At 43.6% G+C, this 20,095-nt stretch overlaps 1 protein-coding gene across 1 annotated transcript in view; it reads left to right on the forward strand.

Moving 5' to 3' along the window:
* Positions 1-12,143: 12,143 nt before the first annotated feature.
* KCNJ14 (potassium inwardly rectifying channel subfamily J member 14) overlaps positions 12,144-20,095 on the forward strand; it is a 30,488-nt gene continuing 22,536 nt past the window's right edge. The window contains exon 1 of the mRNA XM_083408841.1: positions 12,144-12,416. The gene's annotated coding sequence lies outside the window, so the exon portion shown is untranslated. The remainder of the gene's footprint in view (positions 12,417-20,095) is intronic.

Here is a 20,095-nt window from a genome sequence, read left to right on the forward strand (position 1 = left end):
TCAAATATTAAAAGCTTCCCTAAACAGGGCAGCCTTCAGATGTCTTCTAAAAGTCAGATAGTTGTTTATTTCCTTGACATCTGATGGGAGAGTGTTCCACCAGGTGAGCGCCACTACCAAGAAGGCCCTCTGCCTGGTTCCCTTTTTGCAGCGAGGGAACTGCCAGAAGGCCCTTGGCACTGGACCTCAGTGTCCAGGCTGAACGATGGGGATGGAGACGCTCCTTCAGGTATACTGGGCCAAGGCTGTTTAGGGCTTTAAAGGTCAGCACCAACACTCTGAATTGTGCATGGAAACGTACTGGGAGCCAATATAGTCTTTCAGGACCAGTGTTATGTGGTCTCGGCAGCCGCTCCTAGTCGCCAGTCTAGCTGCCGCATTCTGGATTAGTTGTAGTTTCCAGGTCACCTTCAAAGGTAGCCCCACATAGAGTGCATTGCAGTAGTCCAAGCGGGAGATAACCAGAGCATGCACTAGTTGTATTTAGAATAACCATTTACACCTTGTTTTATTTAAGGGAATTGGCATTAACGAGATTCAGTGTGCTATAACTTGCTTGTTAAAGGGAATTAAGAGAAATGAAAAACATCAGTAACCATGGTCATTTGTTCACACAGAACAATGGACAAAGTACCAGTGCAGGATAATCAAGAGACAAGTTACTTAGTGCCCCCATCACCACATCAAGCACATCTGTTCACCTTTGGAGGCAAGTCCTGGCAACAGTACAATAGCAGAGGCCTTACCAGCTTTGATGTTCAGGTCTAAGATTGGTGGGTCAATATTGGTGAGTCCAGAGTCAATATATGACAGTCAACTTTGTCCCTCCTGAGCCCCAAGAAATGGTGCACAGTCAACTCTGATGTTTTGAGTATCTTTATCAGGCTTCCTGAACCTCGGCCCTCCAGATGTTTTTGGCCTACAACTCCCATGATCCCTAGCTAGCAGGACCAGTGGTGAGGGATGATGGGAATTTTAGTCTCAAAACATCTGGAGGGCCAAGGTTGAGGAAGCCTGATCTTTATCATTCAATTTGTTAAAGTTGTATCATGAACAGAAGCCCTGTCCCCAACAACACTACTTACGGTCCGTATTTTCCACCCTGTTAGATCTCGATACTATGAAGGTGTGTTCACCACTAACCAAGAGAGGCAAAGAAAAACTTATTACAAAGGATCATCTGAACACCCAGTTCTTACAGTCTTTATTCACACACTAATCCCTTCACTCTAAACCAGAAAACATTTTCCGACTTTAAGAAAAGCTAGTAATTCAGGCTCCCAAGCACACGTCATCAACACAATTCAGCCCGCTCATTTCCAAAGGAAACCAAAATACCCTAGATCCCAGTATTTCCTATTCTCACTTCGCCAAGCTAACCTACCAACCTCAGTCCTGGAGAATCTGGAGGTTGTTGCTCACATTTCACAAGCCACACTTAACATAGCATTTGATGCAAAGTATAAGGGAACTCGGGACGCGGGTGGCGCTGTGGTCTAAACCACAGAGCCTAGGGCTTGCCGATCAGAAGGTTGGCAGTTCGAATCCCCGCAATGGGGTGAACTCCCATTGCTCGGTCCCTGCTCCTCCCCACCTAGCAATTCGAAAGCACGTCAAAGTGCAAGTAGATAAATAGGTACCGCTCCAGCGGGAAGGTAAACAGTGTTTCTGTGCGCTGCTCTGTTTCACCAGAAGTGGCTTAGTCATGCTGGCCACATGACCCGGAAGCTGTACGCTGGCTCCCTCAGCCGGTAAAGCGAGATGAGCACTGCAACCCCAGAGTCGTCTGCAACTGGACTTAACGGTTAGGGTCCCTTTAAGGGACCTATAAGGGAACTCAGGAGGCCCCACTCTCCACCTAGACCCCAGCAGGAAACCTCTGCACTCAAGTACTATACCTCCCTATGTGGCATTCAGATGGAGTGCAAATAATAGCAATTGTTCTGCATTCTGACAACTCTTTCTCTCGCAAGCTCAGAACAACATTCCAGCATCCTTCAGTCCAGTGCAGTGTAAGAGGAATAGTTGAGATCACTTACCTGTTTTGTCTCACTACTGTAAAAGAAGAAGACGACAAATCAGTTGGAAGATGGTGCTCTCTCAAACCCATAAATAACCAAAACAACCTATCTCAATTCAGAATGTGCTAGGTGTTTCCTTTTTCAGACAATTCATGGGAAGCACCTAGAATTTATTTTAAGAGTTTTGCAAAAAGAAATCGAGCACAGGGACTATCTTCTACCAGTTTCTCTCTTCCTCACCCCAACACTTTTCCAAACTTACTAGGTCAGGGATGAGAAACCAGTGGCCCTCCTGATATATTTTACTTTATCAGCCCCAGCTGACATAATCAGTAGTCAGGGATGAAGATAAGTTTAGTCCACAGTATCTGGAGGGCTTTCCTATCCCGGCAAATAGATGGATAGGATGAAGGACTAGGCAAGATATCACTAGGAATCTCAGACCGCCCAGAGAATTTATGGCCAAGAGCTTTTAAATCCCCTTCTCGCCTGGGTCATACTTACACGCTCCTATTTTGTAACAAAGAAAGGCCCCAGCTGACAGAAAGAGGAAGAGCAGAACCACATATATTACTGAGAGATTTGGACTGATTTGAGCATCATCTGTTTAAAAAAAAAAAAAAGCAGTTAGAGGAGAGGGAAGAGGCTGCATCCTTGAGAACCTCCCACTCAAGCCTCCACCACCATCACATTCAGAGATTGCGCTGAGCTTCTGGAGGAACCTTGGGCAAGATGCCTTCAGTGAGCTCACTTGTGGAAGGGATGTATCTCTTCCTTGCTGGCAGCCCCTCTGCCCATTCACATGCCCCTACACTCTTGACCCAGCTGACACAGACACCCAGAGGGGAAATAGAAGGCAGGTCAAGGCTGCTGCTCCCTCTAATCACTCTTGGCACTGCTTGCATGCTCAGAGAAGGAAGGTGAACCATACAGTGACGAGAAAGATCAGCCAGAACTAAAGAATCATGGCAACAAAAATTGACGGACTATGGAGAACTGGCAAAATTGACATATAAGCTACGGGACAAGGATAACTGTGACTTTAAGGATGAATGGGAACCCTTTACAAAGTATCTGAAGACGCAACAAAGTGAACTGGACTCCTTGGCAGGTTTTGAATAAACATTCACAAACCTTTTATTGATAATAATCAGCTAAATAGTTTGAGGATCTATACAATTTTGTAACATGCAGAAAACAGCATTCTTAGAGAAACCAAAGACTGGAACTGAGGGAAGTCGGGGTAGGTGGAGTGGGGGGTTGTGTGGGAGGGGGGAAGGAGGAAAAATGGGGGGGAAGGATGATATGTTTTTGGGTAATATGTCTTGTTATAATTTAGAAAGAAAGAAAGAAAGAAAGAAAGAAAGAAAGAAAGAAAGAGAGAGCAGCCAAGACATGAGGCTCCAGGAGTTGTTGGTGTCGTGGAAATTCTACTCAGTATTTATCCAGAGTAGATTTCAATGTATAGTTAGCAGAGTAAAAACCTAAGCACGTTGCAAGATTCCCGCCCCCCCCCCAAAAAAAATAGACCAGAGACAATTATATTTCTTCCAGCAGAGCTTTACTGCTACTGAAGGCAAATGAGCATAATGGTCACAAATCCAATACATTCAGGACTGGCACTATCCATAAGAAATCCAGTTTAAAGGTACCCCTGCCCGTACGGGCCAGTCTTGCCAGACTCTAGGGTTGTGCGCTCATCTCACTCTAGAGGCCGGGAGCCAGCGCTGTCCGCAGACACTTCCAGGTCACGTGGCCAGCGTGACAAGCTGCATCTGGAGAGCCAGCGCAGCACACGGAACGCTGTTTACCTTCCCGCTAGTAAGCTGTCCCTATTTATCTACTTGCACCCGGGGGTGCTTTCAAACTGCTAGGTTGGCAGGCGCTGGGACCGAGCGACGGGAGCGCACCCAAGAAATCCAGTTGCAACAGACTTAAATTTGGAATAACTTATAATAAGTCTAAACCTTAACACTAAGCATACTATGTACAGAACACCACACCAGAAGGAAAAGAAAGAGAAAGAGAAAGAAAATGTGTGAAACTCAGGCTCCTGCTGGCCCATTATTACAGTTAGAATGACCTTGACAGAAGAGATAACAGAACCAATTTAAACCAGCTGTACTCAGCTTCTCTGAAGGAATAACCTAGACACCATGAACCTTCTGCTTGCTTCTTTCTCACAGCTTCCAGAACCCTCTTGAATTAAGTAGAAGGGGAAAGATCTCTGCACTTCTACACCTTCTGTACTAAGAAATACAAACTGGCAGTCAATGGGTCCTCTGCAGAGGTGTGGGCCTCAGCATGTGCCCAGCATTGCCTAACTCTAATGCCACCCCTGACTGGCACAGTCAACTGTCAAGGAAGATGGAAATTGTTGTCCAACAATTTCTGGATAGCCAAGATTGGGGGTGGGGCTGACTGGCATGGGGCTTTCTCAGTACACCACTGGCCAACCATAGTTTAAAGATGTGTTTAATATGCATAAAGTATAATGTTTGAATGTATTGTATTTAAAATGCTATGCAAAGAGATTGGCATTAGGTTTCACTCTAGCAAACACAGCAGAAAAGGCTAGATGTTTCAGTTTCTGTCTTTAAGCTAACTCATCGCTGGAAACCCAAGAGCTCTCACAGAAGGCAAAATGTGAGAACTCACCTTCTTTGTCAGTGATGGATCCAGCAACAACAGCAATAGTGGCTAAGTTCCATGAAGATGGAACAAGAAAGTTGCTTAGGATGATCATTGCCCTCAGCCCAACTTTTCTGGGAAGTTTTTCTTGTTTCCTTTTGTTACTGTACTCCAGCCCAAAGACTCCACTCCGTGGAGGGATCCACAGTTTATGCAACATGATCCCTCTGAAACTCAGCAGGTGTCCCCTCTCTCTCTTTCTCTCACACATATGTATGTAAATTATTCCTCATTTCCTCCAATGCAGAACTGGCTCCTCAAACACACACACACACACACACACACACACACACACAAACACCCCACTGATCGCTCCCTACAGTTGTCCTCTCCAAAGAGCTCCCCAGTTATATTCTAAAAACCAAGCAAACTCTCCAGCTAAACTCCAAAACTTAAGGCTTGCGGTTGAGATGAGTGCATGTGGAGTTAGCCTCTTTACCTGTTAACAACAACTCCACAGGATTACTTGGCTCAGACAGGAGATATGGTTGCCTCACTGAGGTGTAACTGCAGATGTATCTTCCTGCATCCTTATTGCTCACATCACTGATGGTGAACACGTTCATGTCACTGTGTATTGACCAATTCTGAAAGTTATCCTTTTGCAGATAAAACCTTTTCACTTCTCCTTGAGTTCCACAACGCATAGTGACTCTCTGTCCAATGGTGATTTCATCCACAGGTTCCAGAGAGAGGACTGGTTTGGGGAAGCTGGGATCTGAGTAAAGAAATACAACAGACACTGAAGGCCCTTAAGAAGGAAGGTTTGCAGCCAAGATGGCATTGCTTCCAGACTTGAATAAATCCCAACATCTCCCTCTTTGGAAATTAAGTGTTGCCAGTATACCCTGTTTTCCTTCTACAGAAAATAGTTGCCTTGATCCCATTTGCAAACAAAACCCACAAGATGCAAACCAGTGGTGTACAGGTAACTCTAGCTTGCCTGAGATGATGATGATGAAGAAGGAGAAGGAGAAGGAGAAGGAGAAGGAGAAGGAGAAGGAGAAGGAGAATTTCTCTAAATTTCATGGGGGTGCAATTAAGAACTCTTAGATTATACTCCTCTGAATGTTATTTGTGATTTAGCTCCCATGTCCTTTAACCTTGCACTCAGCGCCTGTCCACCAATGAGGAAGGCTGAGGCAGCTGCCTTGGGCAGCGAAACCCCAAGAAGCAGCCCTCCCAGGGGCACCATCCCAGTGGCAGAGAAGTGGTGGTGATCTTGCAAGATCTCACCAAAATCTTGCAAGATCTGTGCGCTCTGTGACTTCTTGCAAATGCTCTCAAGAGCTCGATGGAACCCGCTGTCATCATTGCTGATTCACAGACCCGGCCACACAACCCAGGGAAGGGAGGCTTCAGGGTAGCTTCGGCAAGAGAGTGCCACCTTTCCATTTTGCCTCAGGCGGTGAAACAAGGTAGGCTGCCTCTACCTGCGTTAATGGGTGAGACATCAGTCATCTGAACACTATTCGAGGCGAAGCTCCAATGTCCTTTAATCTTGCATTAATGGGATTGGTAGTGCTCAGCTACACAGGATCATCATTATTGGAGCAGGAGCGGGATGGATGCGCTTTTGCAAGAAGAAGAAGAAGAAGAAGAAGAAGAAGAAGAAGAAGAAGGGGAGGGGAAGGAGGGGAGGGGGAGGAGGAGGAGTTTGGACTTGATATCCCACCTTTCACTCCCCTTAAGGAGTCTCAAAGTGGTTAACAATCTCCTTTCCCTTCCTTCCCCACAACAAACACTCTGTGAGGTGAGTGGGGATGAGAGACTTCAGAGAAGTGTGACTAGCCCAAGGTCACCCAACAGCTGCATGTGGAGGAGCGGGGAAGCGAACCCAGTTCACCACATTACAAGTCCACTGCTCTTAACCACTACACCACACTGGCTCTCCACAATTTGAGATGTTTTAATGGTACAGTAACACCTGAACCTAATGCTTTATGATCCATTGTACCCTTTGTGCAACTCATCAAAGCAGGATCAGGAACTAGTGAACAGCCTCAGGATGCTCTTCTGGGATGTTGAGCAGAGTCTCTTACCTCTTATCAGCAGCTCAAATGGATCTGTGACTTGCTTGATCCCACCAAAATTGTAGAAGCATTTGTAGATCCCTGCATCCATTGTGCTCCTAATAGTGATTTGGAAAATAACGTGTTGTCCAAAATGATCTCTGGAGAAGCCTATGACCCTTCCATCCTTCTCCAAAGAGACATATGTTACCAGATGACGTATGATGCATTTGATGGCGACATTGTCTCCAAGTGAGGCTGCCAACGTAGAATACACAGAGCTGTAGGAATCAGGATGGATCACAGTGGATTAACAAGGAAACAAAAAGAAAATCATGTGTAGACAAGTGGGGAAAGACATTGCAGGAGATATCAAAGCTGAAACCATTTAAATGGCCAGTTTTTTCAGAATATCTGTATTTCTATTTAGGTTTTTAAAAATGAAAAATATGTTTCATGTTATTTGTTTAATTTATACACATGCCCTGGCTGTTCCCCTCAAGAGCTTTTGTCAGCCTCTATCTGGCTCCCAGGAAGTCTTATAATCATCACCCCTCTTACAGCAAACTCAAGTGGTGAGTGCTGACAGAAATGGAGCTAAAATGGGGACAATGAGAAACAAATGGCATATATCAGCACATTAGAGGAACCCCTGGGGTTTGGAGATGTATAACTTTAAAACCTTGGTGGGAGAGTCCCCTGGAGACTGAGCATATTCGAAAAGAAAACTTGGATGAGGGTAAATGGTGCATTCTAGAATAAGGTATGGCTGGCAAATAGAAGCAATCATTGTATACAGCTGTTCACCCTGAGATATATATATTTTAGGACCCACCTTATTTTAGTAATTTTAACTTGTTTAAAACTGTTTTTAATGTTGTGTTTTGATGGTTGCAACCCTCCCTGGGGACTTTCAGAACCCAGCCGGGGGAACTACCCTTCCATTGACCCAGAAGCAAAGCTCTAAATCAGGAAGGAAAAAAGGGCTTCCACCGAATGCATGAGGCACTCGACACATTACATCAAAATATGGCTCTTCACAGGCCATCACTCGGCATTAAAGCGCTCTAACCAAGAAGCAGAGAATTCTAGAGTCACCTGCACTGTTTTCAATGGTTTGTTTGTGTTCTGGTTATTTTAAATTATTCTTTAAAAAATAAATGTCTTTCTAAATTCTGTTTGCTGTTAAGCGAACACAAGTAAAAGATTAAATCCTGGGACCTCGAGATAATAACTACCATATTGGCTTGAATATAAGCCGCTCCCTTAAAATGCCGCAGGCACTCACACCCGTTCTGTTTTACTGTATGTCTGTTTCAGCAGCAATATTGTAAAAGCCCATTTTTGCAAGGTCATGAATTTAAGCTGCACTATAACTTTTCAGAGTCGGAATCTGGGGGGAGGGGGACTGTGGCTTATATTTGGGTCAATACGGTAAGTAGGCTGGTCTCTAACATAAATCTGCTTACCTTAAACAGTCAGGGGTCTTGGTGCACAACTAAGTTAACCACTATCCTTATCCCAAACTCTGCTTCTGCATTACCCTTGAACCTTGCCTTCAAACACAATTTAGGTAAAGAGAATGCAGTCAGAATTAAACCCTCCTTTGGACTGATTTTAGATGACCCCTTTTCACATCATGAGAAGTGGCTTACCCTCCATTTAGCAGTTGGCACAGCAGTGGAAGCAGAAATATGTCTGCCTTAAGAATACATCTCTTGCTGGCATCGTGACAACCTATGTGCGTGTGGGGGAGATGGCAGCTTCTCAACCAACAAAATGGCTACATTGCAAAGCACTGTGTCGGCAGTTACTAAATGATGGCTACCCCGTATCTCCCAGTCACAGTGTGAAACAGGGTTGTATGAATCAAAGCGTCCATTCCACTGTGGAAGATCTGGTATGTTTAAATGGCAACATTCACTAATACCATCTTCCCTCTCCACTATGACATATTCTTACCTTTCATATCCATCTCCTCCTGAAGCAGGAAGCAGCCTGAAAAAATAAGAAGCCATTAGAAAACAGGACTCACAACAAGAAGATTCCTGCTGGACCACAGCACCCACTTCACCTAAAAGCTCTCCCCCACACAGATATAGAAATAATCAGGGCTTGACTGAGACCAGGCTGTGGAAGATACTTTCATAATCTAGGTTCTTCACCTGAAATCCATGTGAAATAGAATTTGTGAGCCCCTGAGCATATGAAGAGTCCACTGTCCCATTCTCTTCATCAATAAGCAATGGTCTATATAGTCCATCCAAATTGGATTAATATAGAGTTGAGGATTTGCATGGCAAATGGCATAATTTATAGCCACAACCCTTCATTTCAGATAATAACCCTGCATCTGTCACACACATACCCACACAGTTGTGTTGGTAAATGCCCTTGTTTCTAACTCCCTTGAACCAACTGTTTTGGCCTTTCTGATTCTCACCAATAGAAGAGGACGAAGAATGCAAGCATTGTAGCAGATCGCTATTAGCGTCCATAAGATCTCATTTCACCTCCGCCGTCCTCAACACTCAAGATGTTGATGTTTTCTGTGGGCCCACAGTTGCATCTGAAGCTACAGGAAATGGATGATAACATCATCTCCAGTGGGCCCAAGAAGTCAGAGGCTCTCAGAGGCTCTCAATCAGCGGAAAAGATCTTGGGTGGTTAGGTATTGCTTCACATACAAAGGAAACCATCCACATGCCAGGGATGTACAATATTGCTCTGTGTTCTTATGGGCCTTTAGGAATTCCACTGTATACTCAAAATCACTTCGGAGGAGGAGGAGAAAGTGGACTGTGGGACAAAAGGAAGTGTAGATAACCCCAAATCTGGCGCACTCCCTGCAGTGGACCAAATCTGTATCCTCCTAGAACACTTACTAAAATATCACACATTTTGCAGCTGTTCCACAGCAGGCAGGTCAAAGTGGTTGTGGTGTTCCATAAAGTTAGACAGAGGTCAAAGTGGTCCCATAAAGTTAGACAGAGATTTGAAGGCTGGGTGCTCAGCACGAATGAAATAGAATTCCCAACTCATCCTTCCGAAAGTGGTAAATACAAAAAGCTGATGCAAGCCTCCAAACTCTCCACAAGGTGGAGATGTTGGCCTAGAAACAAGACTACTGCTCTTAAAAGGCAATTTCCTTTTCAATATAGAGGTGAACTCTCAATATCCCCATTCATTTTCCTAGGTAAGTGGCCCCTTACGCAAGGGAAAGTGCAAGAGCCCAGATATAGCCCCTGCATTAAGTGTGCTGCTGCTTTAAGAATGCAGCCTTTTGTTGAGAAAGGGGTTTGATGTAAAGAAAGCACTGTTCCCTCACTGAAATATAGCTGTGCTACATAATTCATTGGGGGGGGGCGTTTTTGCACAAGTGGGAGACTTACATTTATTTGTATTAAATAGGTCTATCGTGTAAGACTTTTTAAATGCTTGACATTTGCTTTCTCTTCCTGCACAGCCTGTCCTGCATTAACAAATACCACTCAAAGGCAGAGGGAGAAAGGTTCAAAGGCCTTTTTTATTGTCCTGTGTAAAATAAAAATAGCCCTAGTGCCTTTTAAACAAGCTATTATGTATGAGCAGAATATATCTCCAGTCAGTGTTGCAATAAAGATCCTCTGCTTTCAAGACAAAATTTACCATTTTGGTGGCGCAGAAATGTCTCCTGTAAAACTAAAAAGTCACTCATTTATTTATTTTGTAAGGTGCCACTGTTTTGTAAGGTGCTACTACTACTTATGTGCCCCCCCCAACTGAATCTTCTTCCTGGATTAGTCACACAGGTAATTCCACTCGATTTGGCATCACATATTAAATTGGTTGTGTGATGCTACACAACCAATCAGATTTGGCTGTGTGATGAAATCACTGAGGGCAACTGAAAGACACCACTGAGGACAAAATCAGTTCTTCTGAACAGTGCATCAAAAAATGTCAGAAAAAATATTTTTAAAAGTTTTTTGCCCTGCTGGACAAATATACAGTGTTACCTCGGGTTACATACACTTCAGGTTTCAGACGCTTCAGGTTACAGACTTCGCTAACCCAGAAATAGTGCTTCCGGTTCAGAACTTTGCTTCAGGATGAGAACAGAAATCGTGCTGCGGCGGCAGCAGGAGGCCCCATTAGCTAAAGTGGTGCTTCAGGTTAAGAACAGTTTCAGGTTAAGTACGGACCTCCGGAACGAATTAAGTACTTAACCCGAGGTACCACTGTACAAAAGAACGGCAAGTTATTTCAGCTCACCCTTGGCGACAGTAAATGCCAAAGCTCTGTGAATGTTATTAATACACAGAAAGAAGAAAAGCTATGGTATACCTGCATCAGCACAATCAGACGCCTTCATCTGCCCCACCTGTATTGATCTCTACAGTCACAGCAATCACTGTAAATCTCCAATGGCTTGACTTCACCCCTGAAAGCCCACGCTTCCATTGTCTCCCAAGGCAGAGAGATGCCAACCATCTTAATATACAATATTTCTTTAACATTTTAGAAAACCCGTGAGAAATTGCTGACATTTGACAGCAAAGTTCAGGAAACAAAGGCGACCTCTGACTGATAGTCAATTTAAAAATCCACATTTTTATTGTTTATTGGTAAATGCCAACGTTTTCCAAAGCAAGTTGCTAAGTACTCAAATGAAGCTGAACTCTGCCTATCCCCTTTCACAATCTTAGACATTTTCAGGCTTTCTTTGTTAAGTGGCCATATCTTAAGAAAATGATGCAATTTCTGTGAGTTGCTGAAATTGGATATTGGCTTTTGAAAATTACCAGAAAATGTCAGAACTCCAAACATCATGTTTGCTTCAGATGTTTTCTAACATAGCTTGGCAAATTATGACACCTGACAGTAAATTGTGAAAATGAGGGAAGCCGTGAAGGAGGCATTTTCATTACTCTTTTTAAATTATGCCTCAGTGTGTCTGTGTCTGTGTCTGTGTGTGTGTCTGTGTGTGTGGTCTGTGTGTGTCCGTCTAGGTAGGGTAAATATGGAAAAGAAAGGCTGCTTCTGCAGTTTATGAGTCCTGACTGTCCAAAGCTTAAACCATTAATGGTTTCCACCAGGACGTTTCTGATCCCCTGGGAGCATTTTCCATGCATTGATTTGCAGGCCTCAGCACTTTATCGCTGAGTGTAGAGAGAGAAAACAGAGTGGTTGAAGGGAGCTTAACAAAGAGAGAATGGAAATAAAATAAAATGAATGAACTGATAAATACAAGAGGAAGGAAAATATAAAGATATAAGAAGTTGAAAGGCAGACCTGGACCCTATCCCTCCTCATTTGTCAGTTCCTCCCCATCCCCATTCTGGCTCTCTCTCTATCCAGCTGTCCATAAACAGCTGGAGAGGGACACCCAAAAGCAGCCAATCCCAAAGGACCAGGGGGAGGGGCTTGTGCTTGCCTCCTTTTCAACTCAAGGCAAATTACAGATGCTCTAGGGATTAGCTGGGATCTATGTTCCCAACAGTTGGTCTGAGGGAGCAGAGGAGAGTAAAAGTGAGTGAGAGGCATCCTTGACGGCCAGGAGACGAGAATTAAGGAAGAGAAAAGAGGTGAGAGAGAGAGAGAGAAGGAGGAGAGAGAGAGAAGATGCAGCATTACTGAAGAAGAGAAAGAGTGACCTGGAACAAACTAAACACTTCTGAGGAAAGATGCAGGGATGTCCAGATGTAATGGGGTAAGTGGTTTCTTTGCAACAGATGCCCAGGGTGGGAACTCAAAGGATGATTGCAAAAGGGTTTGCAGAAGGTTGCCCTAATGGACCCCACAGATGCCCAGTCACCTTCAGAAGAAAACAAGTTATAAAACAGTTTGCCACTAGAATGTGAGAGAGAATGTCACACGGCAGCAATCAAAGTGGATAGAAAGGGAGTAAAACGATATGTACAAGCAGGAAAAACAACCACCTCAGATTTGCTACTATACTTCTGGTATCAATATAATGTTCTGGTTTCAAGCGCGGAAGACAGAGAACACAGGAGGCTAAAAAGATGCATGGGGGAAAGAAGGAGGCAAAATGGGGATATGAAGTTTAGAGATGAGTGGCTTGGAGGCATGTGGAGGGATGGATCAGTGTTTGGATATAGATTGACCGAGAAGCCAGGCAAGGTGGCCAACAGCTATACGTAGACAGTGCTGCTTAAAAGACAATATGCTGCAGTCAAATCTAGACTGCAAATACCTACTCAGTCAGGACAGCTGACAACCTGCCAGCTCAGCGTTTGGCTCTGTGAAATGGGAATACTTGTCTCTTCCTTTGATGAATGAGAGAGATACAGAATCTTATTAAAAAGGACTATTGAAATGCCCTTTTGGAGATGCTCTTACAGACTAGACTGCTTGGGAATTTCAATTAGCATGAAATCTAGCAAACAAATGGATGACATTTTGCCAGACTTGACTCCTTGCCAGTCTGGCTACTGGTCTGTTTCTGAGCCCAATGCAAGGTCTTGCTTCTTTCCTTTAAAGTCCTCACCAGCTTAGCCTTGGTATCCAAAATACAGTACTGCCTTCTTTAGGAACCTGTCTGACTATTAAGACTATCCACAGACACAATTGGCCAAATTCCCGCAATTTCTGAGGTGATACTCATAGAAAGGGCCTTTTCTGTTGCGATACCCCCAGCTACGAAATGTTCTCACTATGACACTGGCGTCTGTTTTTCTTCTTCTGTGAACTGAACGCTTATTTAGTTGCCTGTTAGTTTTTGTTTTTTAAAAAATATGTTTTTATATTGAGATGATTCTGGTGCTCCAGTTGTAAAATATATTTATGATGTAATCTGAGTGGGGTAACAGACGATAAATAAATAAATAAATAAAAGTTTAAATGGACACCACTGGGAGTCAGCATTTATACCCTGACCTTATCTCGACCTTATGCAGACCCAGACCAATGACCTTGATGCTGACCTCTGTCTATGAGTACAGAGTAAAGGGTTAAATGTGAGGGGGAATCGTGCCAGATTTATTCCTGTGACTAGGGACAGGACAGCCACTTCCCTGTCGGGCTAATAGAGATAAAATGTTATGTGGCTGCTATGTGGCTTCTAGATGGTGGACTTCAATTTTAATTGGGTTTGTCACTGCTTCAGGTCAACAGTGGCTGGTGAATCCATATGATATTGCGTCTGCAACTCAGCTAAGGAAGGAAGACGTAGGGCAGAGGAATTTAGCTCCTGTGGTAGATTTGGTTGTCATATCAGAAGTCAAGGGGAATTTATTCCCCAAAATCAAATGGGATGGAGCTCCTGGAGCGTTGGAGGGTGTGTTGTTTAACCTTCCATCTCCAAGTGGTTTGGTTTACTTGTTTAGTCCTCTGAATTTATTTGCATGCTAAACGCCTGCTCAAGCGTGTTTTCTTTTCTTGCACACTTTGGTTTGGTTGTGAAGGTTTGGTCTATGAAGTGCTGGAAGGTAGATATTAATTCCCTTGGTTAAGAGATTGGATTGCCCTGTATTAAACGACATTTTGGTGCTCCCAATTAGGTTCTCCAAGGAATGCCACAGAAGGAGGAACATTTGAGCCTATGATTGCTCAGCCTAAAGTTCATAAATAGGCCTCCATCCCAGACCCTCTGAGGATAGGTTTGGGGACTGCATTGCTTCCCTCAGGCCCAGCCCTACCATTAGGCAGAGTGAAGCAGCTGCTTCAGGTAGCAGATGCTGGAAAGCGGCAGCAAGGTATTGGTGGTTAGAACTGTGTATGCCATCTAGCCTGCCCTACATCCTCTAGGTGAGCTTGCTGCCCGCAGGTGTGCTCTCCTGTTACCAGTGTTCAAGTAAGATTCAAGAGCTAATCCAGCTGGCTTCTGTGTATGGAATGTGAACCTCCATCTTGTACTTCACCACAGGCAGCAAAATGTTTTGGGTCTGCCTGGCTTCCCGGTAATCAATTGATTCATTTGGAATCCATACCCACCAAGTGTCCTGAAAGAAACAGGGCATCCCAATTTTATTTTATTTTTGCACAAAATCACAGCAGCCATTTTGGGTGCTGTGATCTTGCAAGCTCGCATGCCGCGATCTTAAACCACCCCCCCTCCCAAAAGCATATTTTGAGGGGGTGACATCGCAGCATGGGTCAAGTGACTCACCCGGGAGCCCATCCCAGAAGATGTCCCAGTTTCTGACGTGAAAAGTTTGGACAGTGTGGCAATCCACAAGACTTCTTGGTGTTTCAGCAGAAGTCAGACTTCACAGTTGGAGGCCAATGGGTAGATTATTCAACAGAATTCAAGAGGTTAGTGTCTGCTTTCAACCATCTGATTCTTATGATCTGTGTCAACCAATATATATTTTGTCTACACGGAAGTAGTCACAGACAGTAGACCTACAAAACCCCAATACTAGTGCGGTGTAGTTGTTAGGTGTTGGACTAGGACCAGAGTGACCTCAGTTTTAATCCACTTTCAAATAAAAAGGAATGATCACTGGAACAATTGCTCAACATACCTCTCACAGGGTTACTGCGATCATAAAGTGAGGATCATGACAGATGTGTGGAAACTCAAGGTTCAAAGAATACCAATTTCTGGGTGACAACTTCAGAGGGAGGGTCTATTGGAATTATATCCTGCTTGTGGCCTTCCTAGAAACATATGATTGGTTACTGTGAGAAACCAAGTGCTGGACTAGAGCAATCCTTGGCTCATTTTATATTCTCATCAGGAAAGCCATATATGCCACCCCAAGCTCCTTGGAGGAAGGGTGTGATAAAATTGCAATAATACATTGTATACATTTATTTGAACTGACCACTGGTTTTAATAAAAAAAAAAAGTGAAGCTTGCAAAAGATACAAATATAATTATATCATTTATTATTTCCAATCGAGTGTTAAATAAATATAACTCAGAACAGACTAATAAATAGCATGGGACCTAAAAATAACAATCACTGCTAGGTTCATACATGTAATTTTTAAAAGGCGTGAAGTTCTCCACCTTTTCGGTTAGTTGCAACATTTTTGGTTCCTAAAGGGAGTACAGTGTTGTCCCTCTCCTTAAGAGAAATTACGTTTTAACATGCACAAATGGTGTGAAGGTTGAGAAAGTTGTTTTTGTTGTTATACCCCACCAGTGCCAGATTTACATATAAGCTGAACAAGCTATAGCTTAGGGCCCCACTCTCTTGGGGGCCCCCCCAAAAAATAAAGGAAAAGAAACTGGATGTACATTTCCAAAATATGATAAAAAACTAATAAAATAAAATGTACATACAGCAACAGTGTTTTGTGTTGTGTAGGCTCCTATGATGTAAGTACTGGGTCCATAAATTACCCCATAGCATATATACAACACAAAAAAACAGTGACAATTTGTTGTTGACAATGGACAGCTAGACATATAAAGGGCCCCATTACCTTCAGTAGCTTAGGGCCTCATCAAACCTAAATCCGGCCCTGTACCCCACCCATCTGTAATGAGGCAAGTTTTGAACTGAACCAGTTCCATAAATGCATTGGCATTGTTATATATTTATTCTTTACTCTGCACTTTCCAGAAGACTTTTAAACATTTAAAAACATAATATTGTAAAAAAAAAAAATCACCAGTGACCATTGACCAAAAGTGGATTCTACAGCCAGAAATTTGCAAATTGCTGCCACAATCCTGGAAATTCCTGTTAACTGTATAGGTTATTGTCAGCTCACACTACCTATGTCTATGCAAGAGCGGTTTGACTTACCTCAGGGCACCGTGGAGCAACATTTTATTGACTGACTTAACAAAACGATACCTTGCCAGCTGAGACAGCTTTCAAACCAATAAGACCCAACAAAGTAATGTCGTTGCTGAAAACAACAGAAACACAAAAATACAGCTTGTCATCAGTTCATTAAAGCAGTACTCTGGTTTTCTGTTAGGAGCAGGGGCTGTGCCGTACATTTTAAATATTGTCATGACGTTTTGATTTGTTAGCTAAGGGTTTTTTAAAATGTTCGTTACTTGGAGTGCCTTTATAGTTTCGTATCTGTGGGTCTTGCCGCAGATTGCGTTTGATTCATTGGCTGCTGTAGGTTTTGCTTGAAAATTGTGCAGGGCACAAGTCCTTAAAATAAAACACATGCAGGCGTAGATCCAGTTTCTACAGCTCCTGATCCTGCTGCCCTGAAAGGTAATAATAATTAGTATTCGCAACATGTAATGGGTTAATGAAGTTACACTTTAAATTGACTAAAAAGATGCCCGATTCATCAGGCTGCAGATTTTAAAGTATGTGCTATTTTAAAACCAAGTCGTTATCGAAATTATAGATGCCAAACACTATCATAAAAGAAGAATCCCCACCCACTTGCGGATCGCATCTTCTAATCTTCGAGAATCTAAGAAGATGCCTTTTACACAATCTATAGACCATGCAATACAATTGAAAATCAAAGCAAGTATCCTTTCTGTACCAGAAGGATTATTTTTACTTGTATAGATTTATACAAATATAACGTTAATTGATCAAGCAGCGATAGCCCTGACTGTAATCTAGTTTGATTTGGCGAAGCCTGTATGAAAGAAAAATGGGCACCCCTGCTCAGTTATCCCCTCTCTGGCTCTTAAAATCCTCAGGCTCAAGGTTGCAAGGGATCACAGACAGAGAATAGGCAAATAAATTGGGCACAACACATCCAGTTGCTTGCAGGTATGAGAGTTTGATATAGCTTAAGGAAAATACTACTAAACCTTAGGTTACGTAAATACAATCCTGGTAACAACACACACAACGTAACAGGCTGTTTTTGACTATGTAACTTCTATTTCAAACGCAATTCATTATATAATATCTCACAAAGTGTCATTCCGTGGACCAACACATAATGCAAACAGAACATAGCAAGAGAAATTAAAGTCCAGTGGATGGTCAGGAGATAAAGTCCATTCGGTTCCTAAATTGGCATATTGGCAATAACCACAATATGGTGTGCTTATCTTATGATGTTCCACGTATCGCTGCTTTGAGGATTCTAACGTTCCTTGTATGTAGATATCGGATCAGATGGAAAACTTGAAGGTATGGCACGACAAGGATTCCGGGATAATACCTTGTTTCACCCAACTGGGCTTCATCAGCCGTGCATACTCATATTCTTGTACGATGGAAACATGGAACAAAATAAATTCAGTTTATATCTACATACAAGGAACGTTAGAATAATGTGGTCATTGACAATATTGGACTTTAATATGTTCTGTTTGCATGATGTGTTGGTCTATGGAATGACACTTTGTGAGATATTATATGTTGAATTGTGTTTGAAATAGAAGTTACATAGTCAAAAACAGCCTGTTACGTTGTGTGTGTTGTAGCTTAAGGAAAATAAGCAATACATGTGCCGAGTACTACATTCTAGAGTTGCACCTTTTAAATTAGATGGAGAAGAACAAGCAGGCACTTCATATGTTCCTGTTTACCAGGGACTGTCACAGTATTCTGGTCCCTTGTAGGTCACTGTCTCTGCTTTTGTCTTTGAGGATACTTTGTAAGAATGCCCTTAGTGTGGAGTGTAAGGTCAGTTACTCTTTGAGTTTCAGCTCTTTCCTCGTCATCTCTAGAAGTGAAACCTTTGAGTGAAGGGTGGATGCAGTGCTTTTTTTTCTTTAAAAAATTGTTTAGGGGTACTCTCATTTTGTCTCAAGTAAATCACCATTTCATAGATCAAATTGGGGGGAAATAAATACAGTAAATGGACAAAAGTACAAAGATTCACAAAATGTTTAGGGGTATGCATACACCTGTGTACCTCCAGAAAAAAAGCACTGGGTGGATGCATCTTACTCTTAGGAGTACACGTGCAAGAAAACTTAAGGACTGCACAGTGACATTTCACACACTGCTGCTGAACTGCTGGTAACACACTGCAAATCAGTTGTGTGTTTTCCTAGCATGTCTTTAACCCGAAGGACAAGCACCCTCTTGCTTCAGCAAAGTGTAATTGGGCAAGGGAGAGAATGCAGAGGAGCAGAGGGTAGTTAAGAATCAGGGTGTTACAAGTGTGTCCTTATTCTCACCTGTAAAATTTTGGAGGGTAAGGGGTGGGGGGGGAGAACCAGTTCAGTTCTGAGCAGCTCCTTTCCAGAAGCAGAGAGCTTCTGGTTTCCTTGCTGCGACTAGTGACTGACACAGCGCATGAGAAACTCTTAGCTGACTGGCAGCTCCGTGGATATCAGTAGTTCAGCACGAGGCTGAACACTTGATGGGTCTCTCAGATGGTGTGTGAGGCAAAGGGCAGGCTCAAGGGCCACCCAACACCTTCAATGCCAATTAATGTTTTTTTCCCATTAAGAAAATGTATGTGCTTTGGGGAACAGAAAGAGTAGGTGCGTCTTCAGAGTATTTGTTATATGTGGATTCTTTCGTTCCCCAGTGGTATACTCACCTCAGAAACTCCCTTCATATCTTTGGCTTGAGAATGAAAACCAGTCCTTCACATGGTTAAATATGGTAAGGTATTGTTGCAAGGGGTTATGTTCATTTATTCTGCTTTCATCCCTGTCTGTTCGCTGGTTTTGCAGATTTGTATAGCATGGCAGTTTGATTGGACCCAGTAGTGGGACATATGAAATATGTGTATGTTGCACACTACAATATAAGAAGACATGTGTCATCTCCCAAGCCACTCTGTCGAAACAGCTACCATCAGCTTTTTATTCACTTTCTTAAACTGCCCAAGGACCATATCTCAAAACATGGGAGCCAACTCCTAGGGGCTAAGGTGTCTTTGGCTCCCCAAGAAAATATTTGAGGGGGCCAGGCCCCACCAAAGTTAATGAGCATTGCCATTCAAAGTGGGGGTGGGAGGTGCCATGCCATGTGATTTAGTATGTGGAGCAGGGCTTCCCTGGGCCCCCCAATATTTTATTCCAGGTGGCACCCCTGTCTCAAAAAGAGAGGCATTGTGTGTCAAATATGCCAAGAAGCCCTGCCGCCTCATCTGCAAGCGACTGCCTCCAGTCAGGACTGTCTCTTAAGCATATGTGGTGCTGGGGTGCCCCCCCCCCCTGGTTGCCCAGTCCCAGGCATGCAGTAGGGCAGAGCCAGCCAGCCGGCCAGCCGCCTCAGCGTCTCGCTGGCTCGGTTGTCCCTGAACTCTCGTGGTGCAGAGCCACCCACAGCAGAAGAGCCCGCCGCGGCCCTCCGACCGACGGGCGGGCTCTTCCCTGGACTCAAGCCTCAGGCCCCAGACTCTTGGCCTGGCGCCCCTGAGAGCCTGGCACCCGGGTGCCCCTCGCCCTTAGCGCCTATGGGTAAGACGACCCTGCCTCCAGTTTAAATGCCTGCCTCCTAATGTGGGTACCATAACCTCTGGCTTGAAGACGCTTGCCTAATCTGTAAACTGGGTCCTCTCGTTTAAAGCTCTGCC

This window comes from Podarcis tiliguerta (genome assembly GCF_965153285.1).
Source record: "Podarcis tiliguerta genome assembly, chromosome: 13".
NCBI lineage: Eukaryota > Metazoa > Chordata > Lepidosauria > Squamata > Lacertidae > Podarcis > Podarcis tiliguerta.